We start from the raw sequence: 15,825 nt of genomic DNA on the forward strand, positions 1-15,825 counted from the left end.
TGTTACCTATGTTCAAGTCCAAATGGCTAATTTTCTAGACAGCAAAATCAGTGCCCACTTAAAGGAGGTGGAAACTGCTTCCTATTCCTTGGATGCTGCCTGACCTGCTGTGCTTTAACCAGCAACACATTTTCAGCTGTGATCTCCAGCATCTGCAGACCTCATTTTTTATCCCTAATGTCAGGGGCAAAGACAGACAGCAACCATGTTAGGGCTTCTGTTGCCTTGTTGATTACAAGGTATCTCTTTGAAATGAAACATGGCAGAAGGTGGTATTGGATCAGAAGGATAGGAGCAGTGCTCATGCTGCTCATTCTCCCCGCACGATGAACAGTATCACAAACATCAAACCCTGATCATCAGGATCTGACCCAAAGAAGGGTCGTTCATTGTTTGAAGTTCATGGACAGCAGGCAATAGTCGCACAAATACCATTCTTCTCTCTTCCTCTCCCTGACACTTAAACTCTACCTTGTCATTCCCCCTCAAAGCATTTTGTAATCAGTAGTTATTTTAAACATGCATGCCTAGTTGTTGTCTAAAGAAGAAAGACTCGGGTAAAAAATGAGGTCTGCAGATGCTGGAGATCACAGCTGAAAATTGTTGAAAATGTATTGCTGGTTAAAGCACAGCAGGTCAGGCAGCATCCAAGGAATAGGAAATTCGACATTTCGGGCATAAGCCCTTCATCAGGGCTTTCCTGATTCTCATATGAATACCTCAACAATAGTTTATGCCACATGTAGGATGTCAATTTGAATGACAAAGAGTGCAATTTGTTTATTTTTAATTAATGGAAACCAAATTGTCAAAATAAGTTTGTATTGCACCCATCTGGTGCAGCATGATGTGAAAAGAAGGGAGCACTAATGGTATTTACTTTTATCAACAATTGCTTAATTTTCAGTAATTATACCACATAATTGGAAAGAATAATAGAAATTAAATCTGTTGCTCACAAACTATGTCTTGGAAGGAAAATGTGAATGTAAGTCACAATATTCTAGCTTTTAAAATTGAATCAGAAATACAAACAACTTGTTGTTGTCTGAATGAAGTATGATGGAACATGTATGTTCATTGTATTAAAGCAATGACTGTTATTTTAGAATTAAAACTCTGATCTAAATTTTATTCTTCAGTAAAGGAAACTCAAAAAATTGAAAATACTGAGCAAGTGACAAATAAAGCATTTGCAAATTTGTTATCATAATCAATCAATCCACAGTCCATAAGTTTGGGTATCCAATTGTACAATTAAGTGAAAGTGAAAGAAATAATGAGTTTTATGATTTCAGGAATAACCACTTAGTAATTAGCACAAAGGTCAAAGTTGACTCTCAAGAGTAGACCTGAAGGAATGCAGTACTGCCAGAGGTACCACTTTTCAGGGGACTGTTCAATGTGATCCCATCTGTTCTCTCCAGTAGACTATCCATTGCACTATTGCAAAGAAGGGCAGGGATTTATGGTATCCTGGCCAGAAATTGTCTCTCAGTCCACATCTTCACAGATTACAGTAGCGCCTCGACATACGAATGACCCCGTTCACAAACAAATCAGTTTACGAACAGGATTGTACGTAAAATTTTGCTTCGACGTACGTACGTACGAAATTCAAGGTACGAACGAAGGTATGAACGCAAAAAGCCCGTGTGCGACCACGTGGTTTCATTGTTCTGCTTTGCTCCGCACTTGTTGAACGCAAAAGCTCTTGGGCCCTACGTGATCTCATTCAGTTCATCTTTGGCGCGTGTGCTGTGAACAGCGTTCGTTGCTATGTCCAAGCATCTTACACTATCTGAACAATGGGTAAAATTGATGCAGTTCGCAAACTTTTCGGTTCGCGAACCGGGTCCCGGAACGGATTAAATTCGTAAGTCGAGACACTTCTGTATTTATTTATCATATTGTTTGTGGGGAGCTTGTTGCATGCAAATGTCTAAGACATTAAAAGAGTGACTACATTGTTAAGGTAATTAGTTGCAAAGTACTTTGGGATATCCTGAGATCAAGAAAGATACTAAATAAATGTAAGTTGCTTGTACTCATTGTAACAAATGCAAAATATGCTAAATTTCAAATTATCACTATTTCGACCACAAGAGTTGAGAGTTAGTGATTAATTGGCAAGTTTTCTCTGGTTGACCATAGCATTGCCAACCAACCAGCACCCTTTTTCTTCAATTGTATGAATTGTTATTTGGAAATTAGAATTCTGGCATTTGACCTGATGCATATAACACAAAAAGATTCAATAGCATATGTCTCTTTTCAATAATAGGTGTCTTTTCAGTAACATATCTCTTTTCAGTAATATGTCTCTTTTTGGTAAATGCAAGTCATTTACTACCAAACAGCTGCTATAAATTTCAGACCTGTTTTCTTTCAATTGGTTCAAGCGAATGAGTTAAAATTGGTATTTCTGAGAAAACAAACAACCTACAGATAGGATGGTTATTGAAGAACTAGGTGTATTAGGGCCCAATACAAATTCTTTTACATCTGGTCAGTTCCATGGCATTAGTGCAAAGTAGAAGTCAAAAAACACTTAACCGGAATTATAACTAATAATAGGAAAAAATGGTAGAAATGTCACTGAATAGAATGTAAAAGTGATTGATGCAAAAATCAACAGTTTAACAATATATACATATGGAACGGAGGAAATGATGAACAAGGAACATGAATAGAGGTTTTGGTCCATCAAGCCATTCTACCATTCAACAAACTCAAGGCTGATCTGACTTCAATTTCAGTTCTACATTTCTGCTTACCCCTAATAATCTTTCATCCTCTTTGGAAGAAACTATTGTCTTTTGAAGAAGCAAATTCCAAATTCTGATAACACAGAGAGAGAAAAAAAAATCCTCAGCTCTAAACTGAGCACACCCTTATTTTAAACTATTACCACAAACATTAACCAATCAGAAATTCAGGTGATGTTTTGCCCAAAACAGTTAGATTGGCATAACAAAGATGATGTGGAGGAGCTGATGTTGGGTGGAGAATTGCATCCTCGATCACAATGTTTTCGCCTCTGACAACCAGTTCTTCATCCAGAGAAATTGGAGGTGTAGTGGACAGTCACAGGACCTTGATCAGATGGCCCAATGGGCTGAGGAGTGGCAGATGGAGATTAATTTAGATAAATGTGAGGTGCTACATTTTGGAAAAGCAAACCAGGGCAGGATTTAACCACTTAATGGTAAGGTCCTGGGGAGTATTGTTGAACACAGAGATGTTGGAGTGCAGGTTCTTAGTTCCTTGAAAGTGGAGACACAGGTAGATAGAATAGTGAATAAGGCACTTGGTATGTTTGCCTTTATTGGTCAGTGCACTGAGTATAGGATTGGGAGGTCATGTTGCAGCTATACAGGACATTGGTTAGGTTATTATTGGAATATTGCATGCAATTCTGGTCTCTTTCCCATCAGAAGGATGTTGTGAAACTTGAAAGAGTTCAGAAAAGATTTACAAGGATGTTGCAAGGGTTCAAGGGTTTGAGCCAAAGGGAAAGACTGAATAGAATGATTATTTTCCCTGAGGCATCAGAGGCTGAGAGGTGACCTTACAGAGCTTTATAAAATCATGAGGGCATGGATAAGGTGAATAGATAATGTCTTTCCCCAGGAGTTCTAGTGTCCAAAATTAGAGGGTATTTGTTTAAGGTGAGCTGGGAAAGATTTAAAAGGGATCTACGAGGCAAGTTTTTCACACAGAGGGTAGTGCTGCAAGGTATGGCTAATGAGATAATGGATGCATTGGTCACCGCCTCTCAAACTGTATTCATTGGGCATCGGTTTCTAAAGATTAGAAGGTTGCAAATATAACCCCAACATTTAAGAGAAAAGGGTGGGAAAATAAAGAACTATGGCCAATTTAGCCTGATGTCAGTGGTTGAGAAAATATTAAAATCTATTATAAAGAATAATAATTTGTGGATAATTAGAAAATAATCCTCTACGCAAAGTCAACAGAGATTTATGAAAGCAAAATAACTTCTGAAAAATCTGATGGGTTTTGAAGATGTTAGTAGCAGAGAAAATATATTGTTTTTGTCTGGTACTAATGTTCTCCCTCAGGATATTAAATAAATTAACTGTTTTGTGATATGACAAATTGTGTGTTTCTGGCAGACATGGGATTGATAGCTCAATTACCTTTTCCTTGAAAATCATGTTTTCTCAAACACTAAGTCTGATTTTGCTCTATGGATATCTACACAGACATGTAATTGTGTAATATTTCTTTACACTGAATTGATTGTTTTGAAAAGGTTCATTATGAAAGATGTTACTTCACTGACTCATCAGTCTTATCAGGTTGATTGACTATTCTACAATAGGTTATCCAGCCTCTTTTTACATTGGACACTATACACTGAATTAGAGGTGGGTGGAGCTGTTTGGAGGATGACCAAGAGGGTGCTAAGTTACATAAGTAAAAAGCATCCCAAATATTTACCCAAATGCAAGGGCACTTTTTTTTTATCCTTCCCACAATGCAAGTCGTGCAGCATCAAATATTACATGAAGCATAGGTTTGAGGTGACAGGAAAGATTTAAAATGCTAACGTGAAAAGTCATTAACACACAGGATTAAGGAGAATCCCAAGGCTTTTTATACATATATCAGAACAAGAAAGTAAGCAAGGAAAGGATTGGCCCATTCAATGACAAAGAAGGGAGTCTGTTTGTGGAACTAGAAGAGATAGCTGATGTCCGTGAATGCTTTGTGTCAGTTTTCACTGAAGAGAAGGAATTAGTGGTGAATGATCTCAGGGAAGAGAGTCTCGAATCTCTGAGCCAAGTTGATTTTAAAAAGGAAGAGGTATTGTGCGTCTTATAAAGTATTAAGGTAGACAAGTCCTTGGGTGCTGATGGGATCTATCCCAGAATATTGAGGGAGGCAAGAAAACAAATTGCTGGAGCATTGACAAACATCTTTGTATCCTCTTTGGTCACAGGTGGAGGACCCAGAGGACTGGAGAATAGCAAATGTTGTCACATTGTTTAAGATGGATAACAAGGACAATCCAGGAAATTAAGGGTTTGTGCGCCTCATTTTGGTGGTAGGGAAATTATTGGAAAATATTCTCAGGGACAAGATCTAAAAGCATTTAGAAACAAGTGGACCAATTAACAATAGACAGCGTGGTTTTGTGTGGGGTAGGTTGTACCTCACTATCTTGATCAAGTTTTTTGAGGAGGTGATGAAGATGATTGATGAAGGAAATACTGATGATGTTGTCTACATGGACTTCAGTCAAGCCTTTGACAAGGCCCATCTTGGCACACTGGTACAAAAGGTGAAGTCACATAGTATCAGGAGTGAGGTAGCAAGATGGATATAGAACTGGCTTAGCCATAGGAGACACAGGGCAGTGGTAGAAGGATGCTTTTCAGAATGGATGCTGTGATTAGTGGTGTTCCATAGGATTCAGTGCTGGGACCTCTGCTGAGGTCTACATAAATGATTTGGAGGAAAACATGGCTGTTCTAATTAGTAAGTTTGTGGACAATACAAAGATTGGTTGAGTTGCAGATCGCGAGGAGGATTGTCAGAAGATACAGCAGGATATATATATCAGTTGAGCCATAGGCAGAAAAATGGTAGATGGAGTTTAATCCAGACAAATGTGAGGTGATGCATTTTGGAAGGTCAAGTACAGGTGGAAATTATTCGGTGATTGGCAGAGTCACTGGGGAGGCAATAGCCTAGTGGTATTATCACTGGATTGTTAATTTAGAGATCCAGATAATGTTACAGGGACCCGGGTTCGAATCCCACTATGTCCAAAGGTGGAATTTGAATTCAGTAAATATCTGGAATTAAGAATCTAATGACGACTAAAACATTGCCAGCAAAAAACCTATTTGGTTCACTAACATCTTTTAGGGAGGGAAACTGCTATCTTGACCTGGTCTGGACTATATGTGACTCCAGACCCACAACAAAGTGGTTGACTCGCAACTACCCTCTGGGCGATTAGGGATAGGCAATAAATGCTGCGTAGCCAGTGATGCCCTCATCCGGTGAAAAAAACCTTTGGAGTATTGATACGCAGAGGGATCTGGGTGTGCAGGTCCCAGAATGTGGCAACAGCAGTAGATAAGGTGTTAAAAAAAGGCCTGTGGTGCACTTGCCTTCATTGGAAGGGGGCATTGAGTATAAAGATAGGCAAGTGATGCTGTAGCTTTATAGAATGTTAGTTATGCCACACACTAGAATGATGTGGATGCTTTAGAGAGGGTACAGAAAAGGTTTGCCAGGATGTTGTCTCGTGTGGAGGATTTTAGCCATGTAGCAAGGTTGGATAGACTGGGTTTATTTTTCACTAGAAAACAGGAGGTTGAGGGGTGACCAGATACAAATTTATAAGATTGCGAAGGGCATGGATAGAGTGGGAAGTGTTAGGCTTTTTCCCGGGGTGGAGGGATCAGTTACAAGGGGACACGGATTCAAGGGGTGTGTGTGTGGGGGGGGGGGGGGGGGGGGGGGGGGAGGGGTGTAGTCATGGCATGGATTTTAACTGAGATGTGCAAGGCAAGTTTTTCACACAAAAGGTGCTGACTGCCTGGAATGTGCTGCCAGACGAGGTGGTGGAAGCAGACCCAATAGCAGCATTCATGAAACACCTGGACAAACACATGAACAGATAGGGAATAGAGAGATACTGATCCTATGAGTGAAGACAGTTTTAATATGGAAGGGCAAAATATGTCAGCACACATGGAGGGCGGAAGGGTCTGTTCCTCTGTTGTATTGTTCTTTGTTTTAAAAGAGATCTAAGGCATAACTTTTTCACACAGAGTGTGGTACATATAAGGAAGGAGCTGCCAGAGAAAGTGGTGGAGGCTGGTACAATTACAACATTTAAAAGGCATCTGGATGGATACATAAATAGGAAGGGTTGAGAGGGATTTGAGCCAAATGCTTGCAAATGGAACTTGATTAACTTAGGATATCTGGTTGGCATGGACAAGTTGGGCTGAAGGGTCTGTCTTTGTGCTGTACATCTCTATGACTCTATGATAGAAGTTCTCTTCCAAACAACCTCAGATGAGAAACACTTTCCATCTATCGATAAGACTTGTCACTATCGTGATTGTAACAAGGTAAGTCAGGTGTACCTTGTGGAATAGGAATTGCCTGACTGGGGGCTGACAGATATAAACAGAAATGTCAGAGATTCTGTTCACTCCGAGAGCTGGCTTGGAGGAAGCTGGATCCGTGTCCAGGGCTCGACAGGTATAAGTAAAGGGTGATGTGGCAATGGGATAGCAGCCTCTGTGGAATTGTATCAGTGGCGACAGGAGTGGGATTAATGATGTAACCCTGCAAAATCACCTACTAGCTGAACAACTGGCTTTATCATTGGAAAATGTGGCAAGTGTAGCATTTGAATTGCCAGGAATTCTGATGGAAGTGGACACCCTTGCCAGTCTGACTGAGCTTGAGGATCACCACTTGAATGAAGGTAGTTGTACAGCCTCACTCAGGGCATATCCTGAACAGGGGGACTCTAGGTCATCCCACAGCAAAGCCCCCAAAACAAAACCAAACCTTGGCCAAACGATTAATATTTTCTTCAGGATTTGTGGTGACAAGTCATTGTAGTTGCTGCCAGTATGTGGACTCAAGACAACAAAAGAGACCCACTAAACCTAAGCTGAGTAAGAGACTCAAAGACCAGTGTCCAGGAGAGTGCATACCTTGGAAAGTCTACCCACATCTGATTTGGAACAGTTAAATTGCTTAGCAACATCCATGTCAGAATCAATCAAAATAAATTTCTGGTTAAATGGTCACCTGGTTCTAATGGAGGTCAATACTAACACAGCCGTTTCAGTGATCACAGAACCAGTCTTCAACAAAATTCATCTGGACTGAAACCCTTAATTTTATACAAGATCATGGCTGGACTGAGAACCTGTACTGGGGAACTTATACAGATTGAGGTTACAATTTGTTTCCTGGTCTTTTACGAGAAGCAGCCGGTTTAGTTCCCAAGCTTGATGGGGCAAAATTGGTTGAGAAGGATTCACCTAGATTAGGTTTGTGCGAAGATTTGTAGCTCGGGTGCTCGTTGTTGTGGCTCTGTTCGCCGAGCTGGAAGTTTTTGTTGCAAACGTTTCGTCCCCTGGCTAGGCGACATCATCAGTGCTTTGGAGCCTCCTGCGAAGCACTTCTTTGATGTTTCTTCCGGTATTTATAGTGGTCTGTCCTTGCCGCTTCCAGGTGTCAGTTTCAGCTGTCCGCTGTAGTGGTTGGTATATTGGGTCCAGGTCGATGTGTTTGTTGATGGAGTTTGTGGATGAATGCCATGCCTCTAGGAATTCCCTGGCTGTTCTCTGTCTGGCTTGCCCTATGATAGTAGTGTTTTCCCAGTCGAATTCATGTTGCTTGTTGTCTGCGTGTGTGGCTACTAGGGATAGCTGGTCGTGTCATTTCATGGCTAGTTGATGTTCATGTATGCGGATTGTTAGCTGTCTTCCTGTTTGTCCTATCTAGTGTTTTGTGCAGTCCTTGCATGGTATTTTGTAAACTACATTAGTTTTGGTCATGTTGGGTATTGGGTCCTTTGTTCTAGTAAGTTGTTGTCTGAGCGTGGCTGTTGGTTTGTGTGCCGTTATGAGTCCTAAGGGTCGCAGTAGTCTGGCTGTCAGTTCTGAAACACTCCTGATGTATGGTAGAGTGGCTAGTCCTTTTGGTTGTGGCATGTCCTCGTTCCGTGGTCTGTCTCTTAGGCATCTGTTGATAAAGTTGCGCGGGTATCCGTTTTTGGCGAATACCTTGTATAGGTGTTCTTCTTTTTACAGTTCTGGTGTACTGCAGTGTGTTGTGGCCCTTTTGAATAGTGTCCTGATGCAGCTTCATTTGTGTGTGTTGGGGTGGTTACTTTCATAGTTTAGGACTTGGTCTGTGTGTGTTGTTTTCCTGTGTACCCTTGTGGTGAATTCTCCGTTCGGTGTTCTCTGTACTATCACGTCTAGGAATGGGAGTTGGCTATCCTTTTCTTCTTCTCTCGTGAATCGGATTCCTCTGAGTGTGGCGTTGATGATCCGGTGTGTATTTTCTATTTCCGCGTTTTTGATGATTACAAACGTGTCATCGACATATCTGACCCAGAGTTTGGGTTGAATTTGTGGTAGGGCTGTTTGTTCTAACCTTTGCATAACTGCCTCTGCTATGAGTCCCGAGATTGGTGATCCCATGGGTGTTCCGTTGATTTGTTCGTATATCTGGTTGTTGAATGTAAAGTGTGTAGTGAGGCACAAGTCCAGTAGTTTAAGTATGCCGTCTTTGTTGATAGGTTCCGCCTCCTGTTTTCTGTTCTGTATGTCCAGTAGGTTGGCTATTGTTTCTCTGGCTAGGGTTTTGTCAATCGAGGTGAACAGTGCCGTCACGTCGAATGAGATCATGGTTTCTTCTTTGTCTATGTGTGTATTCCTGATGACGTCCAAGAATTCCTGCGTTGATTTTATGGAGTGTTTGGATCCGCTGACCAGGTGTTTCAGTTTCTGTTGTAGTTCTTTGGCCAGTTTGTGTGATGGTGTCCCTGGTAGTGATACTATGGGTCTGAGTGGGATGTCTGGTTTGTGTACTTTAGGTAGTCCATAGAATCTGGGGGTGTTGTTGTTTTCCGGTTTCATTCTTTGTAGGTCGGCTTTGGTTATCTGTCCGTTTTTTTGTAGATTCCTTAGTGTGTTATTTATTCTATTGGTGAGTTGTGGTGTGGGGTCAGATTCCTTCATTTGGTAGGTGTTGGTATCTGCGAGTAGTTGTTGTGCTTTTTTGATGTAATCTGATTTATCTAGGATGACCGTCATTCTGCCTTTATCTGCTGGTAGTATGATTATGTTCTTATCGTTTCTTAGTGCTTTCAGTGCTTCCCTCTCCTTGGTTTTGAGGTTATGTGTTTGTCTTTTTCTTATCATCATAGGTACGACCGTATGTCTCACTGTTTGTTGTGTCTCTTCTGACAGTCCGTTGTTCCTGAGTGTGCATTCTAGTGCTGCTGGGAAGTCTGCTGTCTTGGCATCCCTGTGGTTGTAGATGAGTCCCTTGGCCAGTATAGTTCTTTCCATGTCTGTGAGCTGTCTGTGGGAGAGGTTTTTAACCCAGGTGTGTGTTGTAGTGTCCTCTTTTTTGTGTGTTAGTTTGGCCATTTTTTCTTTTAGTGCCGTTTTTTTGCGGTGTGTTGTCCTGTTCTGTCCTATAGTGACAGCCTGTTCTATCGCCCGGGTCCATTCATGATTAGTGGTTTTTGAAATCAACGACTTTTGGCGCGCAATTTCTTGTTTGTATTTGTATTTCTAATCACCTAGATTAGCTCAATATTTCTAATGAGAAAATATCTGCTTGAGTGAAGTCCTAATTAAATACCTCGGGACTATAAAAGGAGCCAAGGTCACCTTGTATGTTGAGCTGGAAACCATTCCATGATTCTGCAAGAACTGGCTTATATCCCCAGAGTTGGAGGGGGAGGGGCGTTGTAGTGATTGTAACAAGGTCAGCCGGGTGGACCTCAGAAAATATGTTCCCTGATTGAGGCTGTTAATCTGATCTAATCAGGGAGCCCTGGCTGACAGATATAAACCAGAGTGTCACTGGCCATCTGGGTGTTTCCTTTCTTCCTGGTGGTGGAAATTGAATAAAGAGTTGTACCCCTTGTGTCTTTCACTGTGTCTCACACTTGCATGGGTGCTGGGGAAAATATAAGTACTACCACAGTTAGACAGTAGTGCGGGGGTAAAGGTAAAGAAAAAAAAAGTAATAAACAGCAGTGTCCAGGGCTTCTGTTCACTCTGACAGCTGGCTCTGAGGGACCTAGGTCAGTGTCCAGAAATCTCCATGTGTAAATAAAGGGATGGGATACTGGCCTCTATGGGATTATTTTTGGCCTCTAGCACTGTTGTAGATTAAAAGAAAACAGTGTGTCACTCGTGGGTATTTCCTTTCTTCCTGGTGGTGGAATTTGAATAAGATTCACACACCCTGTATCTTTCACTGTGGCTCACACCTGCACACACACAACATGGGTGCGGGGAAAAAGATAAGCACTACCACAGTTAGGCAGTAGTGTGGGGGTTTTACAAAACCAGGAGTGTCAGGGGTTCTGTCACCCTGAGAGCTGCCTCTGAGGGAGCTGGATCAGTGTGTAAATGAAGGACTCTGCTTTTTTTTGCCCCTGTAATAACGAGGAGAGGTGACTGATACTCTTATTGAGGAGGAAGAGTTGAAAAAAAGAAATAAAATAAAATAAACCAGTGTCCGGGGTGGGGGAGGAGAAGCAGGGTGGGCTGTCCTAGAGGTGGCTAGAAGGTGTGCTAAGGTGGACCATAACTGGAAAGGGCATGGGGTGGATCGAGAGCCAGAAGGGGCGTAGGGGCTGGTTGCCTTAGAGTGGCCGGAAGGTGGGAGGGAGAGTGGCTTGATGGGTCACTGGGGATGTGTATTGTATGCACTGTTTTTAAATGTAATTGGACTGTCTTGTATGTACAAATGTCATTGTTACTGTTTTGTAATGATTGAAACTGAGATTTGAGGTTTGGCCTCATTTCCCTGAAAATTGTTGAACGGTGGGGTTTGGGGCCTGGCTTTGTTGCTCCTCGCCCTTGTACAATTGCTGTTTCTCTGTGTACAGCTGTTAATGTTAATGGTTTTGTAAACTGTGAGTTGTTTAATAAAATAAATAAAAGAGGAAACCTACTTCCTGAAAGAAAAATAAACCAGAGTGTCCTAGGAGGCTTGGGGAAGCAGGAGGGCTGTGGCCAGAAGGTGTGTCAGGGCGAACAGAGAACAGGAAGGGGCATGAGGTGGACCGAGAGCCGGAAGGAGCTTAGGGGCTGGCTGCCTTAGAGTGGCTGGAAGGTGGGAGGGACAGCTGGCTTGCTGGTGGGGGAGTCTGTATTTTATACACTTTTTTATGTAATTGGACTGTCTTAGATGTATTTGTTACTGTTTTGTGGTGATTGAAAGTGAGATTTGAGGTTTGTCCTCATTTCCCTGAAAACTGGTTGAACGTTGGGGTTTGGGGCCTAGCTTTGCTGTTCCTCTCCCTTGTAAAATTGCCGTTTCTCTGTATACAGTTGTTAATGTTAACTGTTTTGTCAACGGTATTGTTTAATATAATTTTTAAAAAGCGTGCCCTAGGGAGGTTGGGGAAACAGGGCAGGCTATCCTAGAGATGGACGGAAGGTATGTCAGGGCAAACTGAGAACCAGAAGGGGCATGAGGTGGACCGAGAGCCGAAGAGGTGTAGGGGCGGGCTGCCTCAGAGTGGCCAGAAGGTGGGAGGGATGGCTGGCTTGCCGGGGATTCTGTATTTTATGCACTGTTTTACATAATTGGACTGTCCTATATGCATTTGTTACTGTTTTGTGATGACTGAAAGTGGGATTTGAGGTTTGTCCTCATTTCCTGAAAATTGGTTGAATGGTGGGGTTTGGGGCCTGGCTTTGCCATTCCACTCCCTTGTACAATGGCTGTTTCTCTGGGTACAGCTGTTAATGTTAATTGTTTTGTAAACTGTATTGTTTAATAAAACTTTTAAAAAACTAGGGAATAAAACAAAAAAAACCTGAGTGTCAGACGTCCTGTTCACTCTGAGAGCTGGCTCTGAGGAAGCTGGGTTGGTGTCAAGGACTCTCCATGAGTTAATAAAGGGTAACAGGATTTGACCACTATAGAGTTATTTCAGCCACCACATATCTGCCTGTGGAGAGATTCATTTGCCTTGATAGTAGCCTATCAAAGCCTCTATTGTTACTGAATGGACAAGAGTTTCAAGAATATCTTCAGGAGAATTTTCAACATTGATGTTTCCATATCCTGGTATTATTGGATCTGTTTTCTGGGTAATGAGCTGGATTGGGTAGGTCAGGTGTCAGTAGGGAACATTTAGGAAATGCACCATCATAAGGTTTATGATTGATAGTTAAAAGGACAGAAGCAGTAAATAAGTGATTGGGGAATGGCCACCTATACTATGTGCAAGCAGATCTAGCCCAATAAAGTAGCCTTAACATTGGCAGGCAAAACTGTATGAGAACTGTATTCAGGCTGCAGGTGCAGGTATATGCCACAAGTGGGTAAAGCTAGGCAAATAAATCCAGAGCTGAATAAAATGAAACAGGAAAAAGAGTGTGTCTAACAGATATCAAATGGATTAAACAATTGAGAACAGGAATCAATACAGATTATTCAGAGGAGAAATGAGAAAACAAGTGAGAGAGAAAACATGCAAAGGAACCAGTAGTTTAAAGTCTGGTTGAAGATTTGTAGCTCGGGTGTCCGTTGTTGTGGTTCTGTTCGCCGAGCTGGAAGTTTTTGCTGCAAACGTTTCGTTCCCTGGCTAGGGAACATCATCAGTGCTATTGGAGCCTCCTGTGAAGCGCTGCTTTGATGTTTCTTCCGGTATTTATAGTGGTTTGTTCTTGCCGCTTCCGGGTGTCAGTTTCAGCTGTAGTAGTTTGTATGTGGGGTCCAGGTCGATGTGTCTGTTGATGGATGTTCTTGCCGCTTCCGGGTATCAGTTTCAGCTGTAGTGGTTTGTATATGGGGTCCAGGTCCATGTGTCTGTTAATGGAGTTTGTGGATGAATGCCATGCCTCTAGGAATTCCCTGGCTGTTCTCTGTCTGGCTTGTCCTATGATGGTAGTGTTTTCCCAGTCAAATTCATGTTCCTGGTTGTCTGAGTGTATGGCTACTAGGGATAGCTGGTCATGTCGTTTTGTGGCTAGCTGATGTTCATGGATGCGGATTGTTAGCTGTCTTCCTGTTTGTCCTATATAGTGTTTTGTGCAGTCCTTGCATGGTATTTTGTAAACTACGTTAGTTTGGCTCGTGCTGGCTATTGGAACCAGTAGTCAACATTACAGCAATTCAAGGCCTGAGAAGGCATGTTAATATAAAATTGTGACAAAAAGTGGAGTGAGGTTGATTAGTTCCTAAAATAAGACACAAATACAGAAGTATGTACTTGCTTCTGTCTCACTGCTCACTGATAAGTTTAAAAATTGATCAAGAGGAGGCTCTGAATAATCTGACTACAGTTAAAGTTCAGAAGTCAGCGTGACTGGATGAAATGCCCCCAAATATGCTAATAAAGGAAGAGTTTGCAGATGGTCTTGTCAAAGTTTTTCAATACTTCTTCGATAAAACCTGGCACCAGAGGGCAGGAAAGTTGTAAGCATTACACTTCATTAAAATAGGGTAGAAGAATAAACTTAGCATCTAAAGGCTAACTAGTTTAATCCTGGGGCTGAGGAAGCTGTTAGAAATGATAATTCAGGACAAAATTATTAGTCACTTGAAAAATGTGGATCAATTAAGAGAAGTCAACATGGACTTCTCATGGAAATATTGTGTTTAATGAATATAATTGAGTTTACGGATGATGTAAGAAAGGATAATTCAGATGATGAAGTGTTCTTGGACTTCTAAAAGACATGTGATAAAGTGTCATACAATATGTTTGTCAGTAAAGTTAGAGCTCATGGAGTAAAAGGAAGACTGGAGGAAGGTTTACTTAAGTGTTAGAACTCATCCTTTTCTGCTCTTCCACCCTTCCCTTGTATAGGTCAGCATCACCACATCAGCAGGCTCATCATTTCATCAGGTCAGGCAGCATCCAAGGAACAGGAAATGCGACGTTTCGGGTATAAGCCCTTCATCAGGGCCATTCCTGATGAAGGGCTTATGCCCGAAACGTCGAATTTCCTGTTCCTTGGATGCTGCCTGACCTGCTGTGCTTTTCCAGCAACACATTCTCAGCTCTGATCTCCAGCATCTGCAGACCTCACTTTTTCCTCATCATTTCATCAGGCTACTTCCAAAATAATACATGCACCATTGCAGCCCTTCAGGCTTCGCATTGAGTTCAGGGATGCTAGCATTGTTCCTGCTCAGGACGGCTCAGTTTGCACACAGGGTCACACATACAACTGCCTATCATCGGCTATGATCCTATTGAATGGCAAAAAAGTCTCAAGGGAACAAATAGTTTATTTCTGTTCCTATTGCTATGGTCTTATCACCTCTTAGCTTTCTTTCTTTCTTTGTACACATTCACTCTGCTTTGGCTTCAAGACTGCTAGCCTCTTCAAACTTGCATTTCTTGTTAGTGCATAGATTCTTCAGTCTAACTTCCTGGCTTCCAGGCAATGTCAATTATCTTGTCCTTAAGCAGAGAATGTGGAGACATTCCTTTCCTGTCACTGTACAGCACGAGACTATATCAATGTTACCCCAACAGCTTGTGCCAGTAGCACATGCAGTACTACAGACTCCAGATAATATTAATCCTCAACGTCAAGTTACCTTTCAAAGTAGAGGTCAGGATTATAATAGCCCCTCCAAACCACAGGGGATACATTCCAAAATCTACTGCGGAAGACAGAAACTGCAGATCGGAGCAAACACATTCATTTAAATGGGAAATTTACCTTCCCAGCAGTTCCCCAGTCCCTGGTTCTGTAAACATCCCCTGTAGTATATTTGGGCCGTAAACCATGGGTAACTGAAAACCGCAGGTAACTGAAAACCGCGGAAAAGGACTCCATGGATTAGGCGGTCGGCCTGTGTATGTATATAAAAATGTAAATATATAAAAATATGCATGTCTATATTTGTCCACATACACATGACATATACTTCAAGCTAATGACTAGGTCTGAAAAATCAAAGGGGCAAGTCTTTAGTGGAGTGAAGGAAGATTGTGGCTGATTAGAGGTGCAACCACACTCAGTCAAGGGCTTCATCCAATCTCAGTTCAGAGTCTTGCTCACAGTCAGCCACACTCTTAATCTTCCCAAT

Source organism: Hemiscyllium ocellatum, chromosome 11 (genome assembly GCF_020745735.1).
Source record: "Hemiscyllium ocellatum isolate sHemOce1 chromosome 11, sHemOce1.pat.X.cur, whole genome shotgun sequence".
NCBI classification, from domain to species: Eukaryota; Metazoa; Chordata; class Chondrichthyes; order Orectolobiformes; family Hemiscylliidae; genus Hemiscyllium; species Hemiscyllium ocellatum.